Source organism: Herpailurus yagouaroundi, unplaced genomic scaffold (assembly GCF_014898765.1).
Source record: "Herpailurus yagouaroundi ecotype Mexico unplaced genomic scaffold, PumYag 160, whole genome shotgun sequence".
In the NCBI taxonomy this organism is placed as follows: Eukaryota; Metazoa; Chordata; class Mammalia; order Carnivora; family Felidae; genus Herpailurus; species Herpailurus yagouaroundi.
In genome coordinates, this window is record NW_024412401.1 from 976,510 (window position 1) to 994,561 (window position 18,052).

Consider the following 18,052-nt stretch of genomic DNA (forward strand, 5'->3'; position numbering starts at 1 on the left):
ATTCTTTTGTCTGCTGATATATCATTCAACAATGGACTTTTTTTTATAGTACCAAGAAGTGTCAGCTTTAAGCCTTTTATTTCCTGTGAAAATCTGTCATCGTTTAAAGCTTGGTTGGTGAGATCTAAGCCTTCACTTTTTAAAAATGTTTCATATTCATATAATATGCTTGGTTGCCGTGTGAATATGTAGATATTGCTCTTATGTATGACTGAAGTTGAAGAATGCGGGTATCAGTGTACTGCACATTCTTGGGTAACTGTCTCAGTAGCTTTAGGTGATTCTCATTATCTTTTGAATTAGGACGTGGGAATTAGCTATGCTTGATAAAGCTGTTTAGTTTTGAAAAAAGAAAAACAAAACAAACAGTATGTGATACTTATGCCTTAAAAATGTGCAGAGCAAAAAACCATTAAAGAGAATAGCTGAACCATGAAGGTCAGTTTAGTATTTTATATAAGTAAAACATGAAGCTTCTTGATAGTTTTTTTTTAATCTGATTGCAACACATGTAATTTCTTGCTAAAGCTTAAAGGATCTGAATGAAGATCTATTAGATGTGTAAATAAATAGCCTGAACATATTTTTTTTCTATTATCTGGTTCAAAACGATTACAAAATGATAACTGTGAATTTTTACTGTATATTATATCAAAAGAGATGCTTCCTAATCCACTTGCAGTAGTGGTCAGAATAATAAGGGTTTCAACTAATAATGAAAAGATGGGTGTTTGCTTATTTGTTGATGTGGATAGTGCTAAAAAAGAATTAAAGAGGGAAGAGTAATATTTCCAGCGGTTTCCCTAGTTCAAATAAAGAGGTAATAAGTGAGGGGGGGATCTATTACTAATATAATTTTTAAAATGTTTTTGTTTTAGGGGCGCCTGGGTGGCGCAGTCAGTTAAGCGTCCGACTTCAGCCAGGTCACGATCTCGCGGTCTGTGAGTTCGAGCCCCGCGTCGGGCTCTGGGCTGATGGCTCAGAGCCTGGAGCCTGTTTCCAATTCTGTGTCTCCCTCTCTCTCTGCCCCTCCCCCGTTCATGCTCTGTCTCTCTCTGTCCTAAAAATAAATAAACGTTGAAAAAAAATATATAATAAAATGTTTTTGTTTTAAAGATTCCAACCTTTTTCAAAGAAGAGGTTAAACTGTGGCAAGGTGTTGGTAGATGCTCACTCTCTCTACCTTTGTAAATGTTTGTAAACATTCATAAATAAAATGATTAAAAAAGAAAATGTGGGGGACGCCAGTTTCCTACCCATTAGAAGTCTTCCACAATGACACTATTTCGGAAACTCACTGTTGACGTCTCCAATTCTTTCTCCTCCATTCCTCTAGACTATTTACAACTGCTTCATAGTTGTTGTTTGTTGGCTTCTGTTATGAAAGAAAATAATCTTGATTTTCCATTTATCTCTGTGTTCACTTCTGCCCAGTTTCCTTGCTAAACTCTTCTTCATGACTGTATACATCTATGTAAATATTATTCAAGTTGTTACCCTTTGCCCTGTTATCAGAATCTTTGAGAAATGTCATCTGCCTCATTCTTTCAAGTATCATTTTTATGTTGATGGTTCCCAAATCAGTATCTCCATATCTGCCCTGAGTCCTGAGGACCAGGACCGAATGCTCAACAAGAGAGAGACTATAACACATAAATATCCATCACCACCAGAAACTTTGATCAAGATCAAACGCTTGCTCTTATTCTCCAATTATCCCTCCTTTTTTTTTTTTTTCCTTCTATCGATTCCCTGGATTATACACCAAAGTTGTCTGTGATTCATCCATCGCCCCTCATATGCACCACTGGTCATTAAGTGCTTCCAATTTCCTTGTTGATTCTCTCATGCCCACATCAAAAGGTGACTTACCATCTGCTGCCATAGCTGTTTCAAATCTTGCTATTTCACCTAAACTGTTATCTCAATCTAATTGCTCTCTCCTTCCTCTCTCAGTTCCCTTCACTACTCACATGTTGTCAGAGCCATGAGAATATCTTATGGTTTCTAAGGGCTAAGTAGGAGAAATCCCAAACTCTAGTCTTGACCAAATTCTGCAAAATCTGATTCCAATCCACTTTCTCATCCCTTCTCTGCCTGCCCTTTCTCTAACCTCTCACCTCCAATCATTGAGGCATTCAATATTTTTTTCATAATAAAGGTGTTATTTTATTCACGTTAGAGGTAATGAACTGAGAATGAGGGAGTTTATGTAGATAACGCAACATTACATAATTTGAGCCGCGAAATCAACCATCATTTCAAGGTCTTCTGATGTCAAGTGTAAATCAAAACTTCTCTACTTAGACTGAAGAAATCCAAGTAAAACAAATATTTTTCCTTCAAAATAAAAAAAAAGTAGATTTTTTTAAAAGTGGAAATTATTTTCTGAAGATATTTAATTTCACATGTATGACATTTGATATTTATATGCATTAGCTTTGGGATTGAATCTGGTGATTCAGTTTTACCATTATTCAATGCTACTTCTGAAGCATTAAAAAGTTGTTTAATCATTTTAAACACCACTTGCCTTGGGGCGCCTGGGTGGCGCAGTCGGTTAAGCCTCCGACTTCAGCCAGGTCACGATCTCGTGGTCCGTGAGTTCGAGCCCCACGTCAGGCTCTGGGCTGATGGCTCAGAGCCTGGAGCCTGTTTCTGATTCTGTGTCTCCCTCTCTCTCTGCCCCTCCCCCATTCATGCTCTGTCTCTCTCTGTCCCAAAAATAAATAAACGTTGAAAAAAAAATTTAAATAAAAAAAACACCACTTGTCTCAGAATGAAAGAGAGGTAAAGAAGGATTTAACTGAGAACATTACTAACTACAATCAATGAATAAATTATCTCCTGAGATATTTTTTGTTGTCTGAAGGATGTGGAATATCCAAACGAATTTCCAAATGTTTCCCAAATTTTTATTTATGTTTTCAAGAAAATGTTTCCTTTTAAAAAAAAATGTTTATTTATTTATTTTTTGAGAGACAGGGAGGGAGAGAGACTGAGAGAGAGAACAGCGGTGGGGCAGAGAGAGAGAGAGAGGGAGACAGAAAATCCCAAACAGGCTTCACACTGTCCGCACAGAGCCTGATGAGGGGCTCAAACTCACAGATTGTGAGATCATGACTTGAACTGAAATCAAGAATCAGATGTTTAGCTAGCTGAGTCACCCAGGCTCAAATGTTTTCACCATTTTTAAAAATAAATTGTCAAATATAACCAAAGGTAAGTAAAAAGTGTCTTAATATCTTGTATGATTATCAGCAGCATGATATTGTAAGAACACATGCAGAGTGTATAATAACACATTTTTTGCACTGATAGTAAGAGGTACCAATTCTTCATCAGCTGTGGGATTTTTAAAGGGCACGTTTAACTCTTACAAGGAGTAGGGATTATTTTCCCCATGTTCATTCAGAGAATACATGCTAAGGGTCACATATAAGGAAGGAACCAGGAGTCAAATTTAGATAAATTGGCTTCCAGTCCACTGTTCTCTTTCAATGTCATCCTACTTAATACTTTCAAGAGAATTATTGAAAACCCCTGTCTCAACCATCTCTGAAGGATTCTTTCTTTGTAAGGAATACTTTAGTTTAGAAACATTTAAAGCCCATAATTTGAATACGTTTTAAGATAATTTTATTTTAAAATAACTCGGCCAAATGAGTATAATCTTATACAGACAGCACTTGAACTGCTTGACTGATTCCCATGTTTTAACTATTTCTGAAGTAAAAGAATTTAATACAGAAATAAATATTTTGAACAATCACAGTCGGGTTACTCCAAATGCTGGGAAGTATATCAAGAGCCAAAGCATGATTTTTACTAAACATTACCTGGTATGAATCGTGCCCCACAGGGTAGTTTCAGGATAATTCGTTTCATCTATAATGAGAACCAAAGGGCTAAATCTGCAAGCACTGAAGACACATAAATGGTGCTACCAGTTACCCAGTGCCATCACAATATGCTTCTTCCTTCTGACAAAACAGTGAGTAAAATTACAATAAGCACAGTCTAGAGACACACAGCAACTACCGAAGAAATAGTTTGCCTAATCTTCGTAATTATGCCCTAAGTGCATTCCTTTCAACACTTTCATTCAGATTTAAGTATTTTTTTTTCCTCTGTGTCTTTGAATACCGTGAAAGAAAAACGGTGTGTTTCAGCCTGGAGGTATCTGTGGTTCATTGGCAGAAGTCTTTTCTTCAAAAACTTTTAGAAACTTACGAACTGCTTTGCTCATGCTGCATTCCGGGCAGGTATCAAACTAAATCTCGCTTGACATTTTCTGAGATCATGGGCCTACACTGGTGAATTGTTTCAGTATGGTGAGGAGGTCAACTGGTGGCTTAAAAAGAGGCGGTCCTGAGTCCAAAGAGCCAAATCAATTTTTTTTTTCAACGTTTATTTATTTTTGGGACAGAGAGAGACAGGGCATGAACGGGGGAGGGGCAGAGAGAGAGGGAGACACAGAATCGGAAACAGGCTCCAGGCTCTGAGCCATCAGCCCAGAGCCTGATGCGGGGCTCAAACTCACGGACCGCGAGATCGTGACCTGGCTGAAGACGGACGCTTAACCGACTGCGCCACCCAGGCGCCCCCAAGTCAAGTCAAATTTAATTCTACACTTATCCACAATAGAACCATGTTCCTTTGGGATGCTGTTTTACTGTTCCTAGGAACAAGTCGGAGGGAAAGCCCCACCAATTGTGACTCAATAACCTAATTTTGACTTCCGACAAAAATCACATGTCTAGTGCAAATAGATATGGCTTTTAAGAAACTTGTTATGCAATCCTACCTATCACAAGGGCTAGTTGTGTGACTTAAACCGGGTGATGTCATATGTCTGAACCCAATAACATCCATCTGTGAAATGAGTGGGTTTCAGCCTAGCACAAATAAGATATGATTCTCTTCATGTGGGAAGACACTGAGGCACATTCGATTTTATAACACCTCTCTTCATCATACTCTGTAATGATAGATTTGGGTGAAAGACTTTCCAAGTGATTTACGATGACTGTATTGCTTTATTGTGCTAAGAATTTCTCTATTCTAAATTTCACAGGGTGTGCCACAAAACATTCATTGAACATTCATTAAGTGCCACTAAGTGCTAAGCAGTATGTTGAGGGCTGAGTGTAGAAGAAAAAATATAATATAGACTACGTCTTAAAGATGCTATAGAGAAAATAAATCAAAATATTCACTATTTCTTGTGTGCTTACCATGTACTAGATTATGAACTGGTGCCACAGTTAGTAGATGAGCAGAGCAATTTGGGCTTTGTTTGTTTGTGTTAAGTTTATTTTGAGAGAAACAGAGAGTGTGAGTGGGAGAGGGGCAGAGAGAGGGAGAGAGAGAATCTCAAGCAGGCTCTGCACTGTCAGCACAGAGCCTGATGCGGGGCTTAATTTCATGAAACTGTGAGGTCATGACCTGAGTCGAAATCAAAGAGTCAGGCACTTTACCGACCCAGCCACCCAGGAGCACCAAGCAGAGCAATCTGTACTCAAACCTAGATATTCTTGATTTCAAATTCTCTGTGTTGTCACTGATACTACACGACCACAAGGAGGAAAAGGGTTTAGAAAATATTTACGTAGGCTGTTTGAATTCCAAGCCATGCTTAGTACATTCCCAATGCCTATCACTCATAGGCACATCCTGCCAAATTTCCTGAACCAATCCTGATCAACACAGACAGCTTATTCTAGGTCCCTGTTCCTTCCATTTGGGTGACTGAGGAGTTAGTCATATGACCACACACTGTACATAGTGTCACAGGAAATTCTCATCAATGGCCTCTTAGCTCCCTGTCTAACAAGGCTGTGGCCACTTGCTTTGCCTACGCCAATCCTCTCCTCCAAGACAGTGGAATGGACACTGCAACCAGAACCATTATCTGGAATTTAGACAATTCCTCACAACAAAGATATATATGAAACACAATCCTGTCAATTACCAGCCAGAAGATATTACCTTCTTTGAATTTGATGCCTGACCTTGGGATGCTAAAAATTGTCCCAGCTTTGGGTCTAATGACTACTAATCTTGGGGCTGGCCATAGCTGGACTTTCTCTTGGCCTCAGCCCCACCTGCTCCTGAATTTCCACCATTATCCTTCATCCAACTGAGGGCCTGAAGAATTCTTAGTATTGTTTTCCTATTTAAGCATCTTGTCACTATTCAATTTATAATAATTACATAAACCTGATGAGCCGCCCACCAATATGTTTTGCTTCAATTAAATAAACCTATCTTGCTTACATTAAATAAGTATAATAAGTTTTTACAATGTTTCTCCATTTGTCTTTATAGATTGAAATATAAATGATAACCCTTCATTGAATAGGTTCTCTGGTTTTCTTCTACTTAGAATCAATAGAGAAACTGTGATGACCATGCCCTATGGATACCAATCTGCTCTGGCGCAAGTGTCTTTTTCTTATTCTCTGTTATCTAAATGCTTTGTGGTTTTATGGGCAATGCCATCCATTAATCAGGAATTAACTTAAAAATGTCTGGGTCACTGGGAAGCTGACAACACCCTGTGCTTTGCAGGGTCCCATGTTTTGATGATTTAATTAGCCTTCATCTCTAGGAGCATGTACAGTTTTAATTGATATGCAGATTTAATTGTTTTGCAGATGCTACATTTGTAAAACCAATGTCTTAACTAAGTGTACGGTGAGTGTTCTGTATGCCACTATTTGAAAACAGGAATTGGCTTCTTTTAAATGTAATCACATTTGACGTTTCCTTATCATAAAAGATCATTTTGTATAAAAATGCGTATTTATTATAATTTTGACAGAAATTATTAAAATTGATACAATTCCTTAGAGATTTTCTTTTAAAAAAGAGGTTCATTTTAAATATTACCAATTAGCTAATGGCTATATTCACCCAAATTCCATAATTAAGGAGTAACAACACCAGTCATAATAATAGTATTTTGATAATAATATTTCACATGCAGAATATTAAACTTTACAGAGTTCCATAAAAGTGGGCTTTGTAACATAACTGACTTAGATAGGAAGCCTAGTTTATTATTTACTAATTTTGTACCTTATAGAATAATCACAGCCTCTCAGAACAGTTTCCTATCTTTAAAATGAGATAAATATTCTTATCTTATTTAGGTGGCTTAAAGCTTTATCTGAGTTAATGTTAGTAAAAGACAACAAATATTAACAACAAATACTTAACAAATATTAATTTGTATTAGAACAGATTTTAGACAGGGGCGCCTGGGTGGCTCAATCGGTTGAGCAACCCACTTTGGCTCAGGTCATGATCTCACGGTTTGTGAGTTCAAGCCCCGCATCAGGCTCTGTGCTGACAGCTCAGAGCCTGGAGCCTGCTTCCTATTCTGTGTCTCTCTCTCTTTCTGCCCCTCTCCCACTCATACTCTCTCTCTCTCTGTCTCAGAAATAAATAAACATTAAAAAAAATTTTTTTAATAAAAAAAAATAAAAAAGAACAGATTTTAGACAAAAAAACAAAAGCAAAAACAAAAACAAAAACAAAAAACTCTGTGACATCCCCATCCACTTGAGAAACTCATCAGAAAAAGGAACAATTTTAGACATGGATATAATGATCATAAGAAAATAGTGTTAATTAGTCCTTTAGTATTTTGAGAAGTAATGGTGACACATACTTTACTGGAAAAACATATAATACATGAGAATGTGAAGGAAAGCACTTGAAGAGAATGGAAATTATGTCAATTTTCTGAAAGACAAAATTTTCAGTATGTTAAATAATCATATTAAAAGACGATGTCAGTGAGTAGAAATGCCACTGATTTTTGAACATTAATTTTTCATCTTGCAACCATGCTAAATTTATACTTATTTATTTCTGTAAAGTCTTTGGGATTTTCTTCATATAAGATTACATCATCTGCAAAGGGATGTAATTTTACTTCTTGCTTTCTAATTCGGATGTCCTTTATTTCCTTTTCTCACCTAATTGTTTTGGCTAGGACTCACAGTACTCTGTTGAATACAAGCTGAAGTAGGTACCCTCCTCCAGATGTTAAAGAAACAATTTTCATTTTACCATTTAGTATGATGTTCGCTGTGGGCTTTGTATACATGACCTATATTAATATTAAGTTCCTTCCATAACTAATATATAGAGCCTTTATCATAAAAAGGTGTTTAACTTTGTCACATGCTTTTTCTGAAGCTATTGAGATTATAATGTGATTTTTAGCCTACATTCTCTAAATGTGGTATATCATATTGATTGATATGTATATGTTGAACCATTCTTACACCCAATGAACAAATCTCACTTGGCCTTTGTGTATAATCCTCTTAATATGCCCTTAGATTCAGTCTGTTAATATTTTGTTAAGAATTTTTTATCCATGCTCTTCAGCAATATTGCCTATAGTTTTTTGTCTTGTTTTGTTGTGTGTGTGTGTGTGTGCGCGCGCGTGTGTGTGTGTTCACGTGTGTGTGTGTGTATTTGCGTGTTTTGTTTTGTTTTGTTTTTGGTCCCTTTGCTGACTTGTATATCAGGGTAACTCTGATTCAGAGGATAACTTTCAGTGTTCCCTCTTCTATTTTTTTGGAAGATTTGGAGAAGGACTGAATTATCTGAAAAGGAAATTAAATAAATAAATAAATTTACAATTATGGCAAATAGAATAAAATTCTCAGAAATAAAATTTAGGGAAATCTGTTGAGCACCCAACTCTTGATTTCACCTCAGGTCATGATCCCAGGATCATGGGATCCAGTCCCACTTGTGGTTCCATGCTGAGCATGGAGTCTGCTTAATATTCTCTTTCTTTCCCTCTGCCCGTCTACCTCACTCACACTGTCTCTCTGTAAAAAATTAAAAAAAAAAAAAAAAAGATTAAAATTTACCAAGGAGGTAAAAAAATGTAAGCACTGAAAAATATAAAACACTGATGAAACAAATTAAAACAGACACACATAAATGGAAAGACACCCTGTGTTCACAGGTTGGAGTAATTGACATTGTTAAAATACTTCTTGAATTTACAGTCATTTTATTTGGTAATTTCACTCTGCTATTATTTATTCATTTTTTAAATATTATTTGTCTCTTTAAATCTGTAATTACTCCCATTGCCTTAAATTTTTGTCCAGTCACTCAACATTTATCCTCACGCGCTACACCTCTTCTCCTCCACTCTCAGCTGAAGTTGCTCCAATAAATTTTCTAGGATTTCCTTGTTACAACATTCATTTGCCTTGACTCATTTTTTATCTGAATCTAATGCTCAGTGACTTTATTCAATTGGCCACTTGTTGATTTAATAATTCCTGAATAGATATCATATTAATTTAAATATCAGAACATTGAAGATGAACATCAAACCCAGTTGAATATAATTTATTAATTGAACAAGTCATGAATGAGAGAATAGATGGGTGAATAAACCCCCAATAGAAATTTACAGAGTATTATTGTACTCTTTTCTATGTATTTCTCTGACTGCCTCTGTTATTTCTAGTTTTCTTATTGCCTCATTACCAGCTTTTCCACCTCAGCTGTGAACTTCACTTTATTAGTATATATGTATTTTTTGTCCCTTACGTTGCTAAATTCATCAACTTCAGTTTTTCAACATCACCTCTGTGCTGAAGACTCTCAAAGCTGCTTGAGTCCTGAACTTTGTTGTTTTCCAGTTTCAAATCTCTAATTGTCTCCTAGTCGATCCCTTTGGATATTCTCTTTTTCCCTCAAATATCCCTTGGCTAAGCTGGACTGATTGATTTATTACACTGCCTTTAACTTTTTTGTATAGGACACAAACACCAAGGTTGACACTTGACAAAATAAAATTCATAACACATTTTTGTTATATACCTCCATTTCAAATCTCAGTACCCACTACCCGTAAGCATCTGGGATCACTTTGTTCCTTACTATTAGCCAAGGGCAAGCCCACAGAGCATCCTCACATTTCCCCACCTCCACGCCTCCAACAGCACTTGATTTCCCCTTCTCTCTTGCTTTTCCCGATAGGAGATATAAAGATCTGTAATTTCCCCCCCATCATATACAACAGTAGTTGTCAGGACTGATCACACAACAGAATTACCTTGGGAAATGTTAACAGATAATCATGCTTAGACTACACCCCCCAGTAGTCTTTTGTGAGTAGTAAGGAGTAATATTTGAGCATGTGAATCATGACAATCTCCCTGGATAATTCTAATGTGTATCCAGACATTCTACTGAATTACGAGATGGCATCTGGATGATTTTGTTTAATAATAAACATTGTCTAGATGCTGCTTCTTTCCCTCTCCAAATTCACCTTCCCTTAGTACTTGGCACTTCAGCAGTATGGCATTACATGTGTTCTCATGTTCTTCTCATGTTTTTCTACCTCCAAATCATCCTTCAAATCTCAGCTCACACATTGTCTCCCTCTGGGAAACCTCCTTGGAACTGACATCTCTTTACCTCTGCCTATACCCACAACTCTGTTCATTTGTAATAGATATGACAATACAGAGTTACATCTTACTTCCCAATTATAGAAAGTCAGATTCACACAGCTCTATCAGTCTTATGTTCCCAGATGTCACTGATGAAAGAGTTGGGCTGCTTACCTGAAAATACAGTGCAAATTTTGTTAAGTCTGACCACACCAAGAGCCCAGAGTTACCATTGCTATTTTAGTATATTGATCCAAACTTGTGGTATATATACCATTATCTTCCCATTTATGGAGGTGGAGAGTAACAAATAAGGGAATGGGGAGAAAAACTAAACCAATTTTGCACTAAAATAGAGCAGGAGCTTTAAAATAGAGTATAGCAGCTCTTTATAGAAAGGTATACATGCATGATGTAATAAGAAATATCCTAATAGAGTCAAGTCTTCCATATCAGCTGTCACCTGAAATTAAATCATTTAATCTCAGTATTCATTACTATATTTTGCAAAATTCCTTCCTCTGTTTCTCTTAAACATTTTTAATATTTATTATTTATTTATTTATTTTTAATTAATTAACTAATTTATTTATTTATTTTTTGAGAGAGAGAGAGCGGCAAGGGGCAGAGAGAGAGAGAGAGACACACACACTGAATCTTAGGCAGGCTGCAGGCTCTGAGCTGTCAGCACAGAGCCCCATGTGGGGCTCAAACTCCTGAGGGTGGTTCTCAACTCCATAACTGGTGAGTTTGATCATCATAAGAAGCTTGCAACCTCAGCAAGACCAGGGTCCTGAAGCCCACTCCAGCCCTGGTCATATAAGAGTACAGAAAAATAACTACAATTTAAAAGGCCCAAAGAGGGGTGCCTGGTGTCTCAGTCAGCTGAGACTCCAACTCTTGACTTTAGTTCAGGTCATGATCTTACAGTTCATGAGTTCATGCCCCACGTTGGCTCTGTGCTGACAGTGGGGAGACTGCTTGTGATTCTCTCTCTCCCTCATTCTCTGCCCCTCCCCCCAAAAATAAATAAATTAAAAAATAAAATAAAATAAAATAAAATAAAATAAAATAAAATAAAACAAAAGGGACAAATAACTGCAGGAACATTCTCTCCCCATCGACCTTAAAAGCCCAGACTGGAGCAAAGTCCAGCTCACAGTGACTTTGTGATCTCAGTGAGCCCAGAATCCACAAGCCCACATCAACCAAACTATGGTGCTAGGGCACAGAAAACAAGCTGTGGTTTTGTGTGTGTGTGTGTGTGTGTGTTTTATTGCTGTTTGATTTTTTTAAGTTTTTTAAATGTCTTTCTTTTGCTTTTCTTTTTTCTTTTTTCTTTTGTTCTTTTCTTCTCTTTTTTCTGTTCTTTTTTTTTCCTTGTTTTTATTTTCTTTTCTGTTTTTTTCTTTTCTTTTATTATTTTATTTTTTCTTGCATTATTGTTATTATTATTTTCTTATTCTCTCTGTAAAAAGCCATGGTTTATAAGAGTAACTAGCATACATAGCCAATTTCCAGCTAGCCAGCAAAACTCATCAAGCACACAGAATCTACATAGGGGTCACTATCACAAGACCATTTCTCCAACTTAAGGAGAAGTAGCCATTTCACTTAATCCATAGAAACACACAAAGAAAGTCAAGCAAAATGAGGAGACAGAGTAATATTCTCTAAATTAAAGAACAAGAAAAAAGTCAGTGAAATAACTAAATGAAACAGAAAGAAAGAAAGAAAGAAAGAAAGAAAGAAAGAAAGAAAAACCAGCAATATGCCTGGTAAGGAATTTAAAGTAATTATTGTAAAGATTCTCACTGGGCTGGATAAAGGAATGGAAGAACTCAGTGAGACCTTCAATAAAGAAATAAAAAATATTAAAAAAAATCAGAGCTGAAGATACAATAACTGCAATAAAGAGCACACAGGAGAAAATCAACTGTAGATTAGAGGATGCAGAATGTATTAGTGATCTGGAAGACAGGATAATGGAAAACAGACTGAACAGCAAAAAAGAGAAAAGAATTTTTAAAAATGAGGATAGATTAAGAGATTTCTTCAACAGAATTAAGTGAACAAACATTCAAATTGTAGGGTCCCAGAAGAAGAAGAGAGACAAAGAGATGTAGAAAACTTATTTGAAGAAATAATAACTGGAAACATCCCTAACCTAAGGAAGGAAATAAACATAGCACAGAGAGTTCCAAACAAGATGAACCCAAAGAAGTTCACACCACAACACATAACTAAAATGTTAGAGCTTTGAGATCAAAGAGAGAATCCTAAAAGCAGCGAGAGAGAAACAGTTACCTACAAGGGAAAACTTATAAAACTATTAGCTGATTGTTCACAGAAACATTGTAAGCCAGAAGGGAGTGGTATGATATATTCAATTCTTAAAAGGAAACAACAACAACAACAAAACTACATGAAGAATACTCTACCCAGCAAGGTTATCCTTTACATTTGAAAGAGAGATAATGAGTTTCCCAGACAAACAAAAAATAAAAGAATTTATCACCAATAATCAGTCTTACAAGAATTGTTAAAGGAATTCTTTAAGGGGAAAAGAAATGGCATAATTGGAAATAAGAAAAATATGAATTAAAAGATATAAAATATGATAACATATAAATAAAATGTGGAGAAAAGAGTATAAAGGGAAGATAATGGGAAAAAGAAAAAGAAAAATATTTTTGTTTTTAATGAGTTTTAATTTAAATGACCATCAAATTAATATGGACTGCTATCTACTTAGGATGCTATATATGAACTTCAGGGTAGCCACTTATGATTGATACATTAAAAAATCATGAAAAAGAAAGCCAAACAAAACACTATTGATACACATCAATCACAAAGAAAGAGAACAAGAGAAGAAACAAGGAACTACAAAAATAATCAGAAAGTAATTTTTTTAAGTGGCAGTAAGTATATACCTATCAATAATTATTTTAAATGTAAAATGTAAATAGCCCAAATGTTCCAAACAAAAGACATAGAGTGGTGGAATGAATTAAAAGAAACAAACAAACAACAACAATTAAAGAAAAAACACTTAAGAACCTTCTAAATGTTGCTTACAAAAGACTCAAATCAGACCTTTGGGCACCTAAAGATGAAAGTGAAGGGATGGAAAAACATTACCTATATAAATGGAAGAGAAAAAAAGCCAGTGTAGCAATACTTAGATGAAATAAATGTTTAAAACAAAGACTCCAACAAGAGACAAATAAGGGTATTACAGAATGATAAAGGGATCAATTCAACAAGAGGATATAACAATTGAAAATACCTACACACCCAACACTGAAGCATCTTAATACATAAAGCAAATATTAACAGACATAAAGAATGAAATTGATGGTAATACAATAGTAGAAGACTTTAACACTATTTACGTCAATGGATAGATCATCAAGACAGAAAATCAATAAGGAAACAATGTCTTTGAATGATATTTCAGATCAAATGGATATAACAGGTATATGTACAGAACATTTTGTCCATAAACAACAGACTACACATTCTTTTCAAGTGCACATGGAATATTCTCCAGAATAGATGACAAAATAGGCCATAAAATAAGTCTCAATAAATTTAAGAAGACTGAAATCATACCGTGCATTTTTTCTAAGCACAACAGTATGAAACTAGAAATAAATTATACACACACACACACACACACACACACACACACACTTGGGGAAAAAAACATGAACACGTAGAGATTAAACAATATAGTAAACAACAAATAGATCAAGAAAACAATTGAAGAAAAAGTAAAAAAAAATACATAGAGACAAATGAAAATGAAAAAACAATGGTCCAAAATCTCTGGTACACAGTGAAAGTCGTTCTAAGAGAGAAGTAGATAGCAATACTGTCCTACTCAAGAAACAGGAAAAAAACCTCAAATAAACAATCTAACCCTATGCCTAAAAGAACTAGAAAAAGAATTTAAAAATGCCAGATGAGAAGAAGAAAGGAAATAATAATGATCAGAGCAGAAATAAATGAGGCAGAGACTAAAAAAGCAATAGAAAAATCAATAAAACCAAGAGTTGGTTCTTTGAAAAGATTTGAAAATATGAACCCTTATCCAGATTCTTCAAGAAAAAAAGAGAAAAGGACTTAAATAATTAAAATCAGAAACAGAGAGAAGTAACAACAGATACCACAAAAATACACAGGATTATTAGAAAATACTAAGAAAAATTATATGCCAACAGACTAGACAGCCTACAAGAAATGGATAAATTCCTAGAAACATGCCATTATCCAAAACTGAACCAGGAAGAAAAATTAAATCTGAATAGACCAATTATAAGTAACAAAATTAAATCAGTAATCAAAAAAACTACCAAAATAAAATATAAAATTCTAGGACTAAATGGATTCACAAGTGAATTCATCCTACTAGGCAATTAAAGAAGAGTTAATATATACCCTTCTCAAACTATTCCATAAAATATAAGAGGAAAGAAAGCTTCCAAATACTTCATGTGAGGCCAGCATTGTGTTGATATCACAACCAGACAAAAACATAACAAAAAAACAAAAAGTACAGGCCAATATGCCTGATGAACATATATGCAAAAATCCTCAACAAGAGATTAGCAAAGCACCTACAACAATGCATTAAGAGACCATTCACCATGATATGGTGGGATTTATTCCTGGGATGCACAGATGGTTCAATATTTGCAAATCAATGTCACCATGTCCACAAATAAACAATAAAAATCATATGATTGCTTCAATATGCAGGAAAAGCATTTGAAAAGATTTAGCATCCATTCCTGATAAAAGCTTTCAATAAAATTGGGTTAGAAGAAACATATCTTAACATAATAAAGATAATATATGAATAACCCACTGCTAACATCATCTCCAATGGTGAAAAACTGAGCATTTTTCCTCTAAGGTCAAGAACAAGACAAAGAAGAAGACACCTCTTTTTATTCAATATAGTACTGGAAGTAATAGCCACAGTAATCAGACAAGAAAAATAGATAAAAGACATCCACAATAGTAAAGAAGTTGTCACTATTCTCAGACAACATGATACTATACATAGAAAAATCCTAAAGAGTCCACCAAAGCAATCCTGAAAAGAAAGAACAAAGCTGGGTATGTCACAATTTCAGATTTCAAGTTCTATTTCAAAGCTGTAGTAATCAAAACAGTAAGCACTGGCACAAGAATAGACATATATACCCATAGAACAGTATAGAGAGCCCAGAGACATACATATCATTAGTTAATCTATGACAAAGGAGACAAGAATATAAAATGTGGAAAAGACAGTCTATTCAATAAATTTTTCTGGGAAAACTGGACAGCTACGTGTGAAAGAATGAAACTGGACTACTTTGTAACATTGTACACACACACAAAAAAAACCTCAAAATGAATTAAAGTCTTAAATGTGAGACTTGAAACAAAAATATACTATAAAAGAACACAAGCAGTAATTTCTCTGACAACAGACACAGCAATATTTTGCTAGATATGCCTCCTAAGGCAATGGAGGGGAAAAACAAAATAAACTTTTGGGACTTAATAAAAAAAAAGAAAAGCTTCTGCATAGCAAAAGTAATCATCAATAAAACAAAAAAGACAATTTACTGAATGGGAGAAGATATTTGCAAATGATATATCTGATAAGAAGTTAATATATGAAATATATGAAGAACCCCCTACAACTCAATACAAAAAAAAAAAGATTTAATTTAAAAAATGGGCAGAAAACATGAATTCCCCAAAAATGACATACAGATGGCCAAAAGACAAATGTAAAGATGCTCAACATCACTAATCATCAGTGAAATGCAAAGCAATATCACATTGATATACCTTGTGCCCGTCAGAATAACTAAATTCAAGAAGACAAGGAATAACAAGTGTTGACAAAGAGGTGGAGAAAAGGAACCCTCATGTACTGTTGGTTGGAATGTAAATTGGTACAGCCACTGTGGAAAACAATATGGAAGTTTCTCAAAAAATTAAACATAGAAATGCCAGTTTACCTGGGTGGCTCAGTCTGTTAAGCTTCTGACTTTGGCTCGGGTCATGATCTCACAGTTCATGAGTTTGAGCCCGTGTTGGTCTCTGTGGTGACAGCATGGAGCTTGCTGTCTCCCTCTCTTTGTGCCCCTCATCTGCTTTCACTATCTCTCTTTCTCAAAATTAAATAAATAAATATTTAAAAAATAGAAATACCATATGGTTCCATAATTCCTGTGTATTTACCCGGGGAAACAATACTACTAACTTGAAAAGATATATGCTTGTTGTAGCATCATTTACAATAGCCAAGACATAGAAGCAACATAAGTTTCCATCAGTAGATGAATGGATAAGGAAAATATGGTATATATATATATGCAATGGAATATTACACAGTCATAAAAAAGATTAAATATGCCATTTGAGACAACATGGATGGACCTACAGAGTATTAGGCTAAGTGAAATAAGTCAAACTGAGAAAGACAAATACCATATGATTCAACTCATAAATGGAACCTTAAAAAATGAATGAATACACACAAAGCAGAATCATAACTATGAATACTGAGAACAACTAATGGCTATTAAAACAGAGAGGGGTGGGGAGTTGAACAAAATGGGTAAAGGGAAGAGGGAGATACAGATTTCAAGTTATAAAAATCAGAACATAAGGAATACAGTTATTGATATTATAATAGCAATGGAATGGAACAGATAGTAGTTGTACTTGTGATGAACATAGCATAATGTATAAACTTGCCAAATTACTAAGTTGTACACCTTAGACTAATGTAACATTGTATAACTGTACTCAAAAAAAAAAAAAAAAGAAAAGGAAAAAAAAGGAAAGGAAAGGAAAGGAAAGGAAAGGAAAGGAAGGAAAGGAAAAGGAAAGAAAAGGAAAGAAAGATGAACTCTGGCCAAATTTACATGAAGAAAAAATTTGCATTTTGCTACAAAAATAATAAGCTGCATCAATGAGATCATATTTTTGTTGGACCTTCTAAATCATTATTGAGTATATATATATATATATATATATATATATATACACACACACATATATATATGTGTGTATATATACATATATATACACATATATACATATATATATATTCATTTCTCTTAGACAATTTTATCTTCTTCTATCCTCTACTATCCATGATCGATGATAACTACAAATTCAGTTGCTTGTAAAGTTTCCAATGTATGTCCATAGGAGTTTACAAGGAGCTAGAAAACTGAGAGGAGCCATATCCTTTGTCAATTCCACTCATTATTATTGTCATTACCAACACTCATTCTATGACTCTACATTGTCTCTGAGTAACAATCCCCTGATACTTTTCAAGAACTGTAGGGCAGGTCTCCTACAGATCTACTGTATACACCATAAGCTCACACAACTTTTGAAGAGATGCATCTGGGAATGTTCCATATCTTCTGCCACATGCAGAAGCCCCCAAACAACCAAACACCTTAATCTTTAGAAATATCAAACCATTTAAGGTGGCTCTATTTACTTGACATTTTCCTTAACAACAACAGAAGCCCACTGGGTGAAGATTGTTGTCTAAGTACTTGAAAATGTCT